Source organism: Sebastes fasciatus, chromosome 8 (genome assembly GCF_043250625.1).
Source record: "Sebastes fasciatus isolate fSebFas1 chromosome 8, fSebFas1.pri, whole genome shotgun sequence".
NCBI lineage: Eukaryota > Metazoa > Chordata > Actinopteri > Perciformes > Sebastidae > Sebastes > Sebastes fasciatus.
In genome coordinates, this window is record NC_133802.1 from 2110198 (window position 1) to 2126947 (window position 16750).

General features: G+C 43.6%; 1 protein-coding gene across 5 annotated transcripts in view; it reads left to right on the forward strand.

Moving 5' to 3' along the window:
* lamb2l (laminin, beta 2-like) overlaps nucleotides 1-16750 on the forward strand; it is a 71891-nt gene that overhangs the window by 3214 nt on the left and 51927 nt on the right. Inside the window, exons 1-2 of one of the 5 annotated variants that reach the window (XM_074642485.1) lie at nucleotides 9511-9765; nucleotides 13818-13903. The gene's annotated coding sequence lies outside the window, so the exon portion shown is untranslated. Of the gene's footprint in view, nucleotides 1-9510; nucleotides 9766-13817; nucleotides 14021-16750 lie in introns of those variants that run through there. The other 4 variants (XM_074642482.1, XM_074642483.1, XM_074642481.1 and 1 more) reach the window with 4 other exon arrangements.

The following is a 16750-nucleotide window of genomic DNA, read 5'->3' on the forward strand; positions in this document are numbered from 1 at the left end:
CACTTTCCCAGTAAAAGTCTCCACCGCACATTTAGTTTAGTTTAGCAGGTTGTCAGCTGTGTGTCTGCCCGGCGTAACTTTAGCGAGTGGCCAACAAACAGTGTGTTTGTGCTACGTTAGCAGCTCTAGCATTGCCAGAGGCTTCGTGCTCGCCGCTGCACACGTAGTCTGAGTAACTTTAGTGAGTTTCCAACAGACCGTGTGTGTATGTTGGCGGTGAGTGTGAGGTTGTTGGTGGTGTTCTAGCTGTGATCGTAGGTGTAGCAGTGTGTGTACAGTTTATTTGTCGGTGAATAAATGCTATGAAACTACAACTCCTCCGCTCCGCTCAAGCGAGCCGGAGACCGTAGCCAACTTCCTGTATCCTGCAACTCCGGCTCCGCCTCTTAAGGTGGGCTGTTAAGGTGGACCAGCTTTTCTCCTTAAAGTGACGAGCCGCTCCTCTGAGCCGCTCAGCTTTTGAGTTAATTAATAACATTTCTTTTAACCGTTTTAACCGATAGCGTTAATCGGTTAAAATGCTTAATGTCAGTTACCGATTAAACGGTTAATTATGGACATCCCTACATCTGAGTGTGAGGAATGGTGCGTTTGTGTGCTGTTGTTGTTGTTGTGGAGCTAAAACTGTCTCGCACACCATCACATCAATACAGCTGTCCAGTTTATGACAATTTTTACAGCACTCATGTCATGTGAGGTCATTCTTTGTATTGACTTTACAAACATGAAAAGCTAAGTGGCAGGTCCGTCACTTCAGCACCTGAATGCACCACCAGGAGGGATTCACAGATCACTCTGTGATTTTAACACAGTTAAAACTCGACAATTAAGTAACTTTAATGGAACCAGTGCATGCATGTGTGTCATTATGGTGAATTAGCAATGTTTAGTGTGCTGAACTGGACTGAAGCCAGTGGGCCTCTGGAAGGTAGAGAAGTCTCAGTAATGGAAGCCAGTGGTATGGTCCTTTAAATAACAACTAAATAAAAAGCTGCTGACATGATATAGGTTCTAATGTTTTTATATGTGATGGCAGTTCTCAGATGCTTCATGTTAGCTTTAGAAGAGGAAATGATGTCACGGTAATGTCTCTGGTGGACGGCGGCAGAGATCAGGTGGAGCGTGTGCTTCAGTGTAAATGTGGCGTTTGGATAATCTATACATCAGGAGGCCTCTCTAGAGACTTCTCTCTGCCATCGGCGCTCCATCCCTGTGTCTTTGATATCTGAGCCTCCGTCAGGCCTCTGCAGGCTGAGACACCCGTAATCATGTCCCCTGATATAAATCAACCCTGTTTGCAGCACGCTGACAAGACGGACTGATTACCGCTACGCCTCTTTTTCATGTCTTTCCCTTCTGCTCCTTTCTTCCTGTCGCTAAGTTATGTTTCTGGGGAAGTGTCAAGCCAATTTAACTCAGACTAATATGGTGTAAGCATGCAACTGAACATCTCTGACTTCCAGAAAAATGCAGTGAATCATGTGTTTCTCCACACAATAGAAATGTGTCTGTGGCCCAGTCTGATGAGCTGCAATCATTGCCAATTACCTCTCAGGATGCATATAGGTGGGTCTATTTCCCTCTCCTGCACACACAAACACACACACAGAGGGGGGAATTTACACTGGAAACGGCTGATGGCAAATCACACCACAGATTGTCTCATCAATAACAGGAAATGCAATTTCCTCATACAGTATGTGTTACGGAATAAGTCAGCCAATTATCTTTAATATAGGCAGGAAACTCCTCCACGCACTGATTGTCCCTCTGCTGTTTCCACTACTAAGAGACACATCATCTTTAGTAAAGTACAAACACAGGACGGTCACCCAGCAGACCGCTGTTTGTGTCCGGTGTGAAACCACTGATTTCATCTTAGTTTTGTTATGTAAGTTACGTAGCCTACTTAACGGCAGTTACATAACAAGCGTACTTATTTTAACCCAAACCCCAATCTTTTACTAAACCTGACCAATTAGTTTTGTTGCGTGAGTAAACCTAAAAACTAAGTAAAACTACGTTTGAAGTAGGGATGTTAATAATTAACCGTTTAACCGTTAACCAACATTTAGGACTTTAACCGATTAACGCTATCGGTTAAAATGTTTAAAAGAAATATTAATAATGAATTAAAAAGCTGAGCGAAACTCAGAGGAGCGGCTCGTCAGTTTAAGGAGAAAAGCTGGTCCACCTTAAGAGAGTCTGAGCCGGAGTTACAGATACAGGAAGTTGGCCCCGGTCTTGAACGGAGGAGTTGTACTCAAGCCCCAAAGGAAGTGCGCCGGTCGTCGATCCCGACTTTCGTAGTGGCCAAACGGCGGTACTGCAACTTCTGTGTCCGTCACGTGATGCATTGGGCCCAAAAATACTTTTTCCCATAGACATACATTGAGAAAGAGACGTCTGTAACTCAGAGGCAAATTTTTTTTAGAGGTGAATCAACTTCCCAGTACGAACACTCTAATAGTCCTTATTTAAATCATTACGTTTTTAAAGTTGTAAAACGCACTAATAGCAGCAGACACACACTGCAGCTGGAGCACCGCTACATGAGACGCACTAATCTTGTCAGTTAACGATGTTTGGTTATCGGTTAAATATATATATTTTTTGAATTAGCATCTCTAGTTGGAAGTTTATTGTCACTTTATAAAGAGACTGTATGCATGTAACGAGCATAAACTGTTTGTTTCCTGTGAACACGGAAGTTTATTTTAAAAAAAGGCTATGAGCTAATAAGCATCCCTAATGGATGCTCATTTTGAAAAATGTTCTTAACCGATAACCGACCCTCGTTAACCGATTATTAACCGTTAACCGACAAGATTTGTGCCTCGCATGCAGCGGTGCACCAGCTGCAGGAGCACAACAGATATTAGTTGACGGGAGTCCCCAGTTCACCGTCCGGGAGCGTTAACTTAGCAGCTACGATGCTGCGTGTTGTGTCGCGGACATGCAGCCACTTTCCCAGTAAAAGTCTCCACCGCACATTTAGTTTAGTTTAGCAGGTTGTCAGCTGTGTGTCTGCCCGGCGTAACTTTAGCGAGTGGCCAACAAACAGTGTGTATTTGTGCTACGTTAGCAGCTCTAGCATTGCCGGAGGCTTCGTGCTCGCCGCCGCACACGTAGTCTGAGTAACTTTATCGAGTTTCCAACAGACTGTGTGTGTTGGTGGTGAGTGTGAGGTTGTTGGTGGTGTTCTAGCTGTGATCGTAGGTGTAGCAGTGTGTGTACACTTTATTTGTCGGTGAATAAATGCTATGAAACTACAACTCCTCCACTCCGCTCAAGCGAGCCGGAGACCGGAGCCAACTTCCTGTATCCTGCAACTCCGGCTCCGCCTCTTAAGGTGGGCTGTTAAGGTGGACCAGCTTTTCTCCTTAAACTGATGAGCTGCTCCTCTGAGCCGCTCAGCTTTTGAGTTAATTAATAACATTTCTTTTAACCGTTTTAACCGATAGATAAATGGTTAATTATGGACATCCCTACTATGCATGTAACGAGCCAACATGTCGTCGTCCCTGACACGTCCTACACTGACTCTAGAGGGGTACCTGCGTCATAATTTGAAGTGTAGGGCCACTGACTAATCGCTGGTATTTGATGAGTTGGGAGTGAGAACGTGTTGGGGGGGTCTAGTAAAAGAAGGAAATGTGAAAATGAGGGTTACAAACAAATTGACCTCTAAACATAATTTTACAGGTTTCCAACCAGTTCTGTCCTTTTCTAAATACTGACGATGCTCATATACGGTATATAAGCTATGATGACAATAGTGTGGCCTCAACTAAAACTCTGCTTGGTTATACTACACCTTACTGACCTTCTCCTCAGGACATAAGGCCCCGTTCACCTCCACCTCTCACCTACTGCCTCTCTGGCTCTCTAGTACAGACATGAACGTGGTCATTGTGTTGGTTGGTGTGTGTCTGAATGCAATCACCTTAAAGGCTCCTCACTGGCTACTGTCTGGTCATGTCGGCCTCTCGGGTGTGTCCCTCTGTGTTTAGTTAAAGATTAATAAATAATTTAATACCCTAAACCACGTAGCTGATCTCATAGTAGATCTGAATCACACTGCTGCTGTTAGGTTGAATAAAACGGCATGACGGGAAAAAAGGAACTGTACAGGTTGTGTATGAACAGGAATGCACATCCACAGCAGCAGTAGATGGTATTAGGTGCTTGATTTGAGGTCTGGGTCAATAGCAGTGAAAATCTGGGAGATCTGCCTCAAATGGAGAATTCTCTTTGTGTTCCTGTGAGATTAGGGTTTATGAGGTTAGGGTTTATTAGGTTAGGGTTAGGAAAGAAAATAAGGTAAATATCCAGACAGCATTATGAGATTTCCTTTGGCTCCACAGGTTATTATGTGACGATGCATGTACATGTAGTGTGTTAGGAAGTAGTTTCCTTGTTTGACACTATGGTTAAATGAATCCCTTTGACTGTAGATGTTGTGTTTGGGTGGTCTGTTTACAGTGGTTTAATTTGGGCTCTTATTACATTAGGTTGTCTCTGCCAGTGTCACTTCATATGTGTTTCTTCAGGGTTTGGGCTGCCTCCACCAGACAGTACGAGTCATTAAAGAAAGGCACCAAGTGCCTCCAGTAAAACGTGTTTTGCTTGATATAATTTTATAAAGACTTGAAGCAATTTTCACTCAATCTAATAGGCAGACACACTGATTGTGGCTTCAAGGTGTGTTACAGTAATTCAACACTGCGTTTTTTTTGCAATGCAGCACAAATATACAGTGATCATTTAGAGCCTCATAACTGAGTCATTCTGATGAGTATGGACGTCAAGAGATGATCTCCTTTGTCTTACAGTACATTCATATCATTGAAACAGACGAAGAGAATAAAAGAGAAGAATGTTTGCAGCTTATGCAAGAAAGCGTGTCGATGTGTTCGCCAACACAAGGACACAAGAAATGAATGGGTAAAGAGGTGAGGGTTCTACTTTCTCTTGGCTTTAACAGACCATCACGCTGCTTTTTGAGTAATAAAAAAATATCTCCACCTCCACATACAGTGATATATATACTGTATACCCCACAGGTGAATGCAACAAGTTCTCATCCGGTCTCTTGGGGTTGATGAAAGCCATTTTATAATAAATGTAGTAAATCACTAATGAAGTACAGTAAAGGTTGATACAGCACATTAAAGCTGTAGTAGGCGAGATTGGAGCAAATATGATTAAAAAAAGTTATTTTTATAAAACGGTCGCTATATCGTGACAGTAGTACATGAAACAGGTAACCTGAAAAAAATCATGTTCCTCTGTGTCCTCCGGTGTCCTCCGGTGTCCTCCGGTGTCCTCCGGTGCTCCTAACGGCATCTGCAAGATTTCACAGACCGTAGGAAAACAAGCAGTAAGAGCAGATCTGAGGTCTGCTGTCCAGCTGCTGTCTATGAGAGCCGGTTTTCAATCACTTGCGAACTCCGATCAAACGGTCAAACTAGGCAGCGCTGATCAAATATGAATCAATATTCTGTTACTGTAATACCTATTTCTCTCCTCAAATGTTTTCATAATCATCTTGTAGTGCACGGTTTAGCTGTAAAATGAGAACGTTTGTGACGCCGCCATTGTGAAATCTGGTGAAGGAACACCAAGTTCCGGTCATATGACCGGAGCACAGCCAATAGGAACGCTCTCTCAATGAAATTACCTTTGATTGGCCAAAGTCTCCCGTCACGGGCTAGATTTTCTAAAGCCTGAAAACAGAGCCATCAGGAGGAGCAGAAGTCTAATTTTCTCTCAGAACACTTGAATTACAATATGCTGAAAGGTTATTATGGGATGTTTGCCCAATGATGCCAAAAATATACTGCCTACTGCAGCTTTAAGATTCACAGTTTAGTGACTGGAAATGAAAGTCACAGTCAGATGATTCATGTCATCATCTCTATCAATCTACATGCAACAGAAATAGATTTGTTGAGCAGTGTGACATCATTCAAAGGTGCGATTTCCTTTCCAACAGTCAGTAAGAGTTGAGCTGAGCAGCGGAGCTGTAGATATGACTACTAGAGTATCGTCAGATCTCAGGTTGATCTTTAACCAGGCGCCCTGTCTCCTCTGATACTTGAGTGCACTTTACCTGCTGTTAGCTACACACTGCAGGTGTATTAATCAGTCAGTTGCTATGTAGTAACTTGAGTATATCCTGTAGTAGTGCTGCATGGAACAAGTGAGACGTTTACTGTAAATAGTTTCTTTGCTCGAGGCAAAGTGAGCCGCTCTTGTTTTGTTACTCTCTGTTAGATTTGGTTTCTTTCTGTCTGAGAGGTTTTTGGTGTTAATGTTTCCTGCCGTGTGTTGTGTTGTCGACTGTAGATGACGGTCCATGTTTCCCCTCACAGGTAGGTAGTGGTGCAGGTAGGAGCAGATACCGACTCACCTGCCTGTATATGAGGGAAGCAAACTTCCTCCATGAGCTCATCTCAATGATCTGATCCTATTTCCAGCCCGGCCTTGTTTTACAATACTGTAACAGCAGTTTCTGAGACTGCAGCGTATTACTGGGTAGCTCAGTCTGAAGCCCTTCTTCTGATGTGTACACACACACACACACACTCACACACTCACACACACACACACACAGTTAGACTTATCGTCTTATTGTGCTCAAGGATACGGGAGCCTGGGATTGTTTGGACTAGTGTCTCCAGATTTCTTAGCTTTGTCTGAGTGGTGCCACTGAACCTTCTGCAGGTTTCCTCTTATCTTGTGTGTGTGTGTGTGTGTGTGTGTGTGTGTGTGTGTGTGTGTGTGTGTGTGTGTGTGTGTGCGTGTGTGTGCGTGTGTGTCTGCGTCAAAGTCTTTGCTCAAGGTCTCGGCTAACCAGGTGCAGTCTGATTTGTTTTATTACTAAAATACTAACTGCATGTTTCATGTTTTTATGTGTCACATACTCAACATATCTCATATCTCTACATTGTGCAGTGGAATGCTTTGTTGCCCCCCCAGTACTGTCACTGAAATACAAACACAATATATACAACAAAGCCAGATATTGTGCAGCTATTATATAGTTCAGATGTTAAACTAGTGCAGATATTAGAGGACAAACATGACTCCTAACGTGGAGGACGACAGTGTAGATAAACAGTTGGTGAAGACTGGATCGCCTGAGAGAGCGTTACACAACTGAAATCATTCTTTTTCTCTTTAGGTTTGTGGTAGCAGTACTGGTGGTTTTACATTTATTCACCAGGAGGAGATCTCAGAGGTTGAAATGAAATGACTGAGTACACAAGACAGTGAAGAAGAATCCTCTCTAGAATTGATTTCTGCAGCATGTGTGTCGAGCCATCCAGCCTTGAACTGGCACCAGTAGCTCCGCTGGCCTCTCCACTGGTTGCTGTGTGACATGTTGAGTTAGCAGAGGTCAAAGGTCACACCAGCACAGAGCAGTGGATGTGAACGCTGCTTTGTTCTCTCCTGCAGTTTTTTAGTTTAGTCTAGCCTGAATCATACACATGCATGCACATAACCCACATATGCAGCTATCTTACATGCACAAACGCACACCCTCCCACTCCTTTCTCTTTCTCTTTCTCTTTCTCTTTCTAATCTAGTCATAGCACCAGTTGCTTCAACCTTTTGAATTTTTGAATAGAGTTGACCTCCATGGCCCGGGTCTGATGTTCTTTAGTCTAACTGGAGGTGACGAGGATGAAACAGCTTCAGATTCACATGCTGAGCTTCAATTAAATAGTTTAGGTGAAACTGAATTTCAGCGCCATGTATAGTTCAACATTTTGGGATATACATCTATTCACTTTCCTGCAGAGAGTTCGGTGAGAAGATTAATACCACTCATGTCGGTCCGCTAAATATGAAACTACTGCCAGTTAGCGTAGCTTAGGACAAAGCTGGAAAATTATATCTCATTTGTTTAATTTTACAAAAAATTGAAAAAATCGTTTGACACATAACCTCCATAAAACAGCAAATTGTTGTTTTAGCTAACCTTAGCTAAGCTAACCGGCGGCTCGCATTAGTTTCATATTTACACACACACTTGACAGTGGTATGATTATTCTTATCTAACGGCAGAAACACACCAAGAAGTGGCGAAGTGCGGCCTGCGGCGAGCTGCCATGCAGTGTCTATGGAAAGCTGCGGTGGCCGCTCCGAGCTCTGCGAGCTGCGGCGGTTTGATTGGCCGAAGTGCAGCCAAACTAAAAGTTGGGGTAGTCAAACTTTTGAGAGAGGACCCGCAGCCAATCAGTGAACAGATCCTGTGACCCCTGTGACATGTTGACCTGTGTTACAAAGAATTCCTTCCCGTCTGAAACACATGAACACGCCTCCTGGATGCAGAAAAGTATAATTATTGCTGCGAGCCACTACCTGGTGTGTTTTCAGCGTAACTCTCCACCAGAGAGCAAATAACTGTGTCTCCCAAAATGTCAGCGTAGTCTATAAAGCTCCAATGTGGTGCCTTTGACCAATTACAATGAATTATCTATTATTAAAGAACCAGTGTGTAAGGTCTGGTGACATCTAGTGGTGTGGTTGCAGATTGCAACCAACTGAGTACCCCTCCGCTCACTCCTCCCTTTACAAGACTGCGGTAACGTGAGCCGCCGAGTGCAAAACCGTTGTAACGCCATAATAACTCTACTTTAGGAGCAGGGGAAGTCAGACGGCGGCTGGCGGTACCGTGGTTTAGTACTCTGCGGCTCACGCTACCGCAGTTTCACCAGCATGTCGGAGAACTACGGTGGCTTTCGGGTAATGTAAAAACGTGACAGTCTCTCTCTAGAGCCAGAGTTTGGTTTGTCCGTTCTGGGCTACTGTAGAAACATGAAGGAGCAACATGGGGGACTCCGTGAAGAGGAATGGCTCCCTATGTAGATATGAAGGGCTCATTCTAAGATAACGGAAACACAACTATTCTTATTATCAGGTGATTATACACTAATGAAAACATAGTTATTAATATTATATTCCATTTCTGCTAATAGATTACCTAAAATGTTACACACTGGCCCTTTAAGTGCAGTGTGGGTGCAGAGAGCTGGGGTTGGTCCTCTTGTGTCGTGCCATCAGAGTGGTGTTGTGTGGTTGTGTGGTTGTGTGGTGGAGTAGCTGCTGCACTGAAGCTCTGTGGCCTAGTTTACCCCAAAATGTCTCTCCATCCCTGCCTGTCTCTTCTTTCCTCATTCCCTTTTTCCTTCTTCCATCCATCTCTCTTCTCTCTGTCCTTCTTTTATCTGTGTGTCTCTCTCTCTCTCTCTTTCTCTGGCCTGCTCTCTGCCTCTCTCGCCCTTCACTCTCCCTCAGTGTCCAGAAGAAAGGGCTGGTGCATTCCAGCAGCCTGGAGACCATTCCCCTCTTTCAGCCAGTGGCCCTCAGAGTGACAGAGGAATTAGAATGAGAATAGCTGTCCATTCACCCCAGTGCCCCAGTGACGAGCTGGAGGGAGCGAGGGAGGGCCAAGCGGAGGGAGGAGAGGAATGAAGGGGGTCCCGCACACACACTGCGTCCCCATTGGCCGGCGGCGTTCCCTCTGTTTTTACATCGCTGCCGTCAGTTGTGCTTTCAAGTTTGCTTTACACATTCTGGCGCACATACACCACACATGTGCATGCACGCGTAAATATACACATCGGGGTTCAGGGCCTGCACACGTGCACACTCGGATACGGGACTCTACACACACATCCACACTGTCAGCCTACGGAGACACAGTGAGACTGACCACGCAGTGCAGAGGAGACAGAGCTGACCTGTGGCTGTGTGAGTATCACTAACACTGGGTTGATCAGGAATATTCATATTATTGATAAATACTTATACTGCATGGTGTTTTACTCATCAACATCGGCTGAAACTCTCTCTATATTCCTGTGTTTTTGGTGGATTAGTCCTTTGGTGAAGATTTTTGATTAAAATGTGACCTTGTGCTGTCACCACCTCTGTAGGTCGCCCTCGGCTAAACTGTGAGCTCTTCTAACTATGTAGCTGTTAAAATGTAACAGCGGTGTTGTAGTTTAACTGTGCAGCGAGTCAAGTGGGTTTTTATTCCTTAGTAAATGGCTTTTGGCATATATACGTATATATATGTATATATATACACCGATCAGCCATAACATTCAGACCACTGACAGGTGAAGTGAATAACATTTATTATCTGGTTACCATGGCACCTGGCAGTGGGGGGTGGGGGGGGATTATATTAGACAGCAAGTGAACATTTTGAACTTTGTGTTAGAAGCAGAAAAAATGTGCCAGCGTAAGGATGTGAGCGACGTTGACAACAAGGGTGCCAAATAGTGCTGGCTAGATGACTGGGTCAGAGCATCTCCAGAACTGCAGCTCTTGTGGGATGTTTCCGGTCTGCAGTGGTCAGGACCTACCAAAAGTGGTCCTAGGAAGGAGAATTGGTGAACCGGCGACAGGGTCAGACCCGAGGCTCATTGATGCACGTGGGGAGTGAAGGCTGGCCCGTGTTGTCCGATCCAATAGAAGAGCTACTGGAGCTCAAACTGCTGAAAAGTTAATGCTGGTTCTGATAGAAAGGTTTCAGAACACACAGTGAGGAGCAGTCTGTTGCATATGGGGACCGGTCAGGGTGCCCTGTGCTGACCTAATGTTATCGCTGATCGGTGTATATACTGTATATATAGCTTTTTAATGAATGTCTGAGCAGCTTTTAGGTCTCGATGTCTGAAAGCTTGTTTATCTGGTGAAATTCTTGTTTTAAATCATTTAGCAGTCGTATCATCTCTGGAGCTCTGCAGGTCTTAGCAGCCTACCTCATCTCTACTACTCTATATTGTGAGGGCCGTGATGGATGGAAAGATGACCCGTACCCTCCACCTCAAAAACCCGTCTCCGTTCACAACACAATAAGCATAACAAGCATACACAATCAGATACAGTTGTCGGTTAGTGTTAGTCCTCGTATTCAAACTCCTATCTATCATTTTAGAGCTGGTTCCAGTCTTTGGGAGTTTTGCATTGGGATTAATAATATTCCTTACCGTTACGTTTGACCTAACAACATGGCATGTTTCAGACTGTTTCCTACTTTAGCTTTTTCGTTTTAGTCTTGAATCAGTTGCACCTTCTTCTCTTTCTCCACCTTTCTCTATTTCCACTTTGGCATTCCGCATTTTCTCCTGGCTTGTGTCTCCTCTCTCCTTCCCTCTCTAGGAATATAAACAGCTGCTCTTTTGTTGATTAACAATTTAATACAATATGTTGGGATTATAAGCAATGGAGTTTACATTCATCGAGCTAACAAGCTGAAGATGAACCAGCCAGCCTGCTCCATGTCTCACTGTGTGATTGGACAATAGGGACGTAACGGTGGAAAAACAGGAACATATACAGAAATGAAGTGTTTTGAAACATTCTCATCATTAGTTTGTGTCTCAGGGAAGATTGGGCATAGTGTTGTAAGTCATTGTAACCTATGTAACCCAATGGAGTGTTAAATGGTTTAATAAGGAGAATTATCTCAACCTGAAGGAACACGTGATCCTTCAGTTTTTCTGCTAAATTCAGAATCATGAAATGCCTGGTTGTCCTTGGACAGCAAGAATACATGTTTTATACTTAAGTATCCTGCTCATGTACTCATTGTCAATGTAGGTTGTGTGTGTGTGTGTGTGTGTGTGTGTTAGAATATATCGTTTTTGTCATTGTACAAGTACAACGGAATTGAAATGCAATCCTTAAAAAAGTGCAAGAAACATAAACAATAACGTGCCTCTAAAACTATAAAAATAATAATAATAAAAACACACTTGACACACACACAAGACATTCACATTCTGCAGGTATTGCACAACTCATATCATTATTGCACAGTGAACATTTACAAGATGCCCCTCAGGGCAGCAGTTCAAAGAGAGAATGTCCGGGGTGAGATGGGTCCCTGACAATATTCTGTGCTTCCCTGAAACAGCGGGAACTGTACAGCTCTTCCATGGAGGGCAGAGGGCAGCCGATAATCTTTTGGGCTGTGGTGACGACCCTCTGGAGCTCTTTCCTGTCTGCAGCTGTGCAGCTGGAGAACCACACACAGATGCAGTATGTCAGGATGCTCTCTATGGAGCAACGATAAAAGGACACAAGCAGTTTTTGTGTGAGGTGGTTATTCCTGAGTACTCTCAGGAAGTACAGTCTCTGCTGTGCCTTCTTGGTGATAGCTGTGTTGTTGACGCTCCAGGTCAGGTCATCCTCTATGTGAACGCTCAGAAACCAGAAGTCTGAGACCCTCTCCACACAGTCCCCGCCAATGAACAGGGACTGAATGTCCATCTGTTTCCTCCTAAAGTCTATGATCAGCTCCTTGGTCTTGGTAGTGTTCAGGACCAGGTTGTTTTCTGAGCACCACACTGACAGCTGTTCCACCTCGTTAAACAAATACCTTATTGCCTTATTGTAATGGATGCAGTCAACAAGTTAATACACGTGTAAATCTGTTGAAGTGAGTGTGGAGACGGTGTGGGGGCCCTCCTCGGGGCCTCTGCCTTTGACAGCGGCGGGGCCACATCCACCTCTTATTGAAGAGCTGAGTGTGAAACTGCTTTCCAACAGAGACCTGCTTTAGAGTACAAACCTGGATTAGTGAACAAGGTTAAGCTATTTTGAGAAATTCTTGAAATTAATTGAAGACATTTGACAACAAAGCGTGTCTTAAAGAGCTTATTTAAACTGGTGAAGTGAAGTCAGTCTGTCCTCTTGTCTTCCTGTAACCACTCTTGTTTGTCCCAGAGGTCAGGTTGGTTTAGTGTGTGTGACAGGAACAATGTGTGTTCTCACCTGTCACACACACACACATTTACCGAGGTCTGTCCTATTCAGTGAGCAGATGTCTGTGTTTGTGGAGTCTAAATACACAAGAGGCCTTTCCTCTCCTCGGAGTCACATCATAATCAAGACGCTTCTACCTCAGAGACAACCCTTAAACTCCCACACTACAGCGTTATTATTTATTATTACTATTATTATTATTATTATCTGTTAAAGCTGCTTTGTGTAGCATTCTTCCTGCAGCACTTTGAAGGCATAATAGACAATATTAATAATATTTACTGTAAACAAACAGACATTGGCAGATGAGGTTAAAGGTCCCATATTGTAAAAAGTGAGATTTTCATGTCTTTTATATTATAAAGCAGGTTTAAGTGCTTTATAAATACTGTTTAACTATCAAAACGCTCAATATACGGAGAAATACACACAGCCCGTATTCAGAAATTGTGCGTTTGAAACAAGCCGTTAGGATTTCTGTCCATTTGTGATGTCACAAATATACAATATTTAGACCATTACACGGTTTTAAACATAAACATTCTAAATGTGTCCCAGTTTATTTCCTGTTGCAGTGTATGTAAATAACATCAGCTGACAAGAAGTAAACATGGACCCAAGCTGTTGCCTAGCAATGCAATTCCGTTGCAATTCCATTGAAATGCACTTAAACGGAGCGTTTCAGACTGAGGATAAATACAGGTATGTTCAGGCAGACAGCATGAGGAAAATAAAGTGTTTTTTTTACATTACAGCATGTAAACATGTTCTTTTAGAAACACAAAATACAAGTATGAACCTGAAAATGAGCACGATATGGGACCTTTAATGGAAAACATCACTTCCAGCAGTTTCTGGTAGTTCTGCTGTCAGTTTTCAGAAGCGATGGCACAAACAGTAGCTGTGGTGTGAGATAGAGAGAGCCAGCTGTGGTGACCTGAGCTGTAAACCAGGCTGTTTTACTAAATTATATTTTACTGGTTTCTTTGTCACACTCTCACATAATCTGTGTGTGTTTGTTACAGCCAGAGAACAACAGATCGTCTGGTGTCCCTGCATCCAGCAGTCATGATGCCCATCACAGCCGTGTATTTGAGCCTCCTCCTGCTGGGTGAGTAAAACATCAGTCTGGTCTTTGTCTCTTTAGGGATGCTGTTACTTACTTACTTAGTCCTTGTTGTGCCGGGTGGCACATATGGCAAAGGACTAAGGATTTCCACTCATCTCTGTTGTTTGCTTTCTTCTAAATGCTGTTCCAGCTGTATCCTCTCGTCTTCATCTCTCCTTCGATGGTTCGCCTCCACGTTGTTTTGGGCCTCCCTCTTTTGCGTTTTCGCTCTGGGGTCCAACGCAATGCCACTTTTGTCATCACATGGTTTCCTTAATACATGTCCAAGCCATCTCCATCTTCTTCTTATCAATATTGTTTCCATGTCCAAGCACCCTGTTGTTTTGTGTAGTTCATGGTTTGTAATCTTCCTATTGGCCAGATTATCCTCATGATCTTTCTGAGACGGATGTTGTGAAAGCTAGAAAGTTTGCGTATGTCTCTTTCAGTCATTCTCCAGCACTCAGCACCATATAGAAGGACAGATAGTACACAGCTGTTGTATAACTTTATCTTGTTTCTGGTTATATGTGTCGACTTCCAAATGTTTCCAAGTCTTAGAAATGCTTAAAAAGCAAGGACAATGATGCTGTTAGGTCATATCTATTTAGGCTGAGGCCACCTGAAAAGGAGGCTTTGGTTCGGTTCCAGTTTGGTTCTGTGTGTGTTTCCTGGGACGATAAACCGGCACCGTAAAACCAAGAGAAGCTAATTCTCAATAATTTAACGGGCATAGGTCCAGACCCAGACGCAATCCTATCCGGATCCGGACCACGGCCCACCTCTTAGTGACCTCTGCTGTAAAATGCCCCACTAAGTGTATACCTCGGTCCCCACTTTTTAAAACAACATATTTAAGGGACCCATATCAAGACTGATGTTCATGATATGTGTTTATGTTTTAAAAAGGAACTACTGGCAGATACAGTATATCGTTATGGGATTTTATAAACCGACCTCTAAAGTCCAGTATGGGTCAAGCTAGTAGTTCGATGATGATGCAGGATGACAACACTAAACCTGTCAGTTAACAAGTCAGTGTGGACACCAACCAGACCAGAACTAAAAGGCAACAATGTTCTTTTTTTTTTTCTTGGTCCGGACCAGCTAAACCAAACTGCATATGTGAAAGTGACAGCATCAGCATTATATCACAGATAGGGATGCTCATTTTGAAAAATGTTCTTAACCGATAACCGACCCTCGTTAACCGATTATTAACCGTTAATCGACAAGATTTGTGCCTCACATGCAGCGGTGTACCAGCTGCAGGAGCACAACAGATATTGGTTGACGGGAGTCCCCAGTTCACCGAGCGTTAACTTAGCAGCTACGATGCTGCGTGTAGTGTCGCGGACATGCAGCCACTTTCCCAGTAAAAGTCTCCACCGCACATTTAGTTTAGTTTAGCAGGTTGTCAGCTGTGTGTCTGCCCGGCGTAACTTTAGCGAGTGACCAACAAACAGTGTGTGTATTTGTGCTACGTTAGCAGCTCTAGCATTGCCGGAGGCTTCGTGCTCGCCACCGCACACGTAGTCTGAGTAACTTTAGCGAGTGACCAACAGACCGTGTGTGTGTGTTGGCGGTGAGTGTGAGGTTGTTGGTGGTGTTCTAGCTGTGATCGTAGGTGTAGCAGTGTGTGTACACTTTATTTGTTGGTGAATAAATGCTATGAAACTACAACTCATCCGCTCCGCTCAAGCGAGCCGGAGACCGGAGCCAACTTCCTGTATCCTGCAACTCCGGCTCCGCCTCTTAAGGTGGGCTGTTAAGGTGGACCAGCTTTTCTCCTTAAAGAGACGAGCCGCTCCTCTGAGCCGCTCAGCTTTTGAGTTAATTATTAACATTTCTTTTAACCGTTTTAACCGATAGCGTTAATCAGTTAAAATGCTTAATGTCGGTTAACGGTTAAACGGTTAATTATGGACATCCCTAATCACAGAGCAGTGAGCCAGCAGCTGTAGCTCAGTTCATCTGGTCTAGATGTGTTTCTGTTTGATGGAGCTCTCGATCAATCTGCTCCTTGAATCTGAACAGCCAACAGCAATGCAGCCACAGCTATCTAATCACAACCTGAACTGACCACCCACTGTGCCACTGACAATTAATGGAAGCACACGCTGCACAGTAGATACCTCGCTCAGACCGTCCGGCATGATGACGAGTCAAAATCAGATGAGTAGTAGTAAATATTACACACACTGTAATAGTATAGACAGCTCATATGACATTTTCTAACCTCAGCAGTGCAACAGCTACTGTAGAACCGTGTGACAAGACTTACAGCAGCAGGTCGTTCTATTCAAAGCTCATGTCGTGTGTCTTGTGACATGATGATGGGCAGCAGCATGTAATATGTGGTAATTATTAGTCATACAGTATCATACAGTATGTCCTGGAACACCTCCCTAGGGAGGCGCTGTAAGAGCCACAATGTGTGAATATAAGTTAAAATTAATAATTTCTAGTTATTGTAAATGACTTAGATGATGTTTAAAAAGGTAAAGAGAAAAATGCATGTATATTTTATTTTGATGATTTAGACTCCCTTTAATATAGTGAGAGAGTGAGTGTGCATTAGAGTTAGGAGGCAGAGAGCTGCGTTAGACACGGGAGCACATAGTTTTTCTACCGTGTGACACTATGTAATATTTAACTTTTCTCAGTAAACGTTTTAAACTGGATTACATCTCCTGTCATTCGCGTCAGACTGAAGTTACTGTGCCTACAGCTCGTTTGTGGCTTATTTTTGGGATTCAGAAGGAATGCCACTACATTAGTAGAAAAACTGCTCAGAAGAAACTAGCTAACGCTAGCAGGACGGACCACGAGCGCTGGATGCTACAACGT